We start from the raw sequence: 1,536 nt of genomic DNA on the forward strand, positions 1-1,536 counted from the left end.
CAGTATAAACCCTATAAGACATAAAATTAAATGAGGTTTTAACCTTTAAGAATGATTGCCATTTCAGTATTAAAATACACAGTTTCATACAGAAAATCTCATTTTTAATGCAATTAACACTAAGATGGTTGCACATGTGTTTCTAATCTCAATATATCTGATTATTACTAGTCACAGTTGGTTAATTTCTGAGCTCCTTGGCATCTGAGCATGGATATAAAGTCATCAGGTAGATTTCAATGGTAATGTTTTTCACATCTAACAATTATTATTTTTTAATCATTATTTTTCTTTAATTTTTAATAACTACATGATTAGAAGAAGCATTTCACTACAGCTTTAACATATTCAGTAACACACTCCAGAGCAAGAGTACATCTCTTTCACAAGTGGGTGCAAGTTTCTAGGTTCACAGTTGAGTTAATACAGTTATACAATATTGAACTCAGGATGAGCCCAGTAAGACATAAAATTGAATGAGTTTTTTTTAACCTTTAAAAAAGATCTCCACTTCATTTTAGAATATATTTTTCCTCTGCTGTATTTTGTTTCTTCATTGCTGTGACAAAATACTCTGACCAATACCAACTTGTGTGTGGGGGGGTTAACTAGTCATAATCAGTTGCACTTGGATGCTTGGCACCTGTGTATGTCTATAAAGTCATCGGGTAGATTTCAATGGTAATGTATCACCTCTACTAATTAGCATGACATAAATTTCCACACTTCCTCAAATATATATTTTTTAATTTGTGGATTTGGGCGGGGGGGGTCGTCGGCTGTGGCTGCTCTCCTCTGGCTATGATCACTCTCCTGCTCTCTTAGTTCCTCTGATCAGTCCTCTGGTCCGGACCCCAGGGCTGGTGAGGAGTCTGCACCAACGTCGCTGCATTCAGATGCAGGATACCAGGTTCAGTGACACAGATCCACTTTATTACAAGAAAGTACGGGCTTATATAGGGGTAACAGTCCAATCGTAACACAGCATATGGGATCCCTTATTAGCATGGCAGACTAGTATCCTATTACAATCTAGCAGGCCAGATGCTCTATTAGCATGATAGCTTTCAGTTTCTCTAAGTTTCGGATTCCTGGAAACCATGTGACTTACATAGTTTTCTCTCTAATAGGAAACAGGAAGCACTGCATTCCAGCATGATAGGTATGTAAGGCAAAAGGCAAAATCAGTCACAAGATTTTCCACGTGTGTGTGTGTGTGTGAGTGTGTGTGGCTCACAGAGAACCACCCAAACCCTCTTATACAACTACACACCCACTTCCCAGATGGCAGCCTCCCTTAGCCTCCCTCTCCCCACTACAGCCCTTATACTCTGATATCCCTGCTACTGTCTGCTGTGTTGTCGGCAACCCCAGCCATTCCCCACTACTTGCCCTTCTGGTGAATCTAGTCAGCCTATCTGGAGGCCTTTCTTTTAGGAGGGTCAGCTGCTCCTCATCTAGCAGCAATCTGTTGTCAGTATTCCTTTAGATAAGATTAGGGTCTGCTGTTCATTTTCCCAGTTCTATGCTGGGTTA

At 40.1% G+C, this 1,536-nt stretch overlaps 1 protein-coding gene across 7 annotated transcripts in view; it reads left to right on the top strand.

The window, feature by feature from the left end:
* The window catches only part of Kyat3 (kynurenine aminotransferase 3), a 51,992-nt gene that overhangs the window by 12,523 nt on the left and 37,933 nt on the right, over nucleotides 1-1,536 (top strand). The window contains exon 3 of one of the 7 annotated variants that reach the window (XM_017796953.2): nucleotides 1,131-1,162. The exons of the other annotated variants lie outside the window; for them this stretch is intronic. The gene's annotated coding sequence lies outside the window, so the exon portion shown is untranslated. The remainder of the gene's footprint in view (nucleotides 1-1,130; nucleotides 1,163-1,536) is intronic. 7 annotated transcript variants of the gene reach the window in all.

The sequence above is a fragment of the Nannospalax galili genome, unplaced genomic scaffold (genome assembly GCF_000622305.1).
Source record: "Nannospalax galili isolate Female #2095 unplaced genomic scaffold, S.galili_v1.0 scaffold153, whole genome shotgun sequence".
NCBI lineage: Eukaryota > Metazoa > Chordata > Mammalia > Rodentia > Spalacidae > Nannospalax > Nannospalax galili.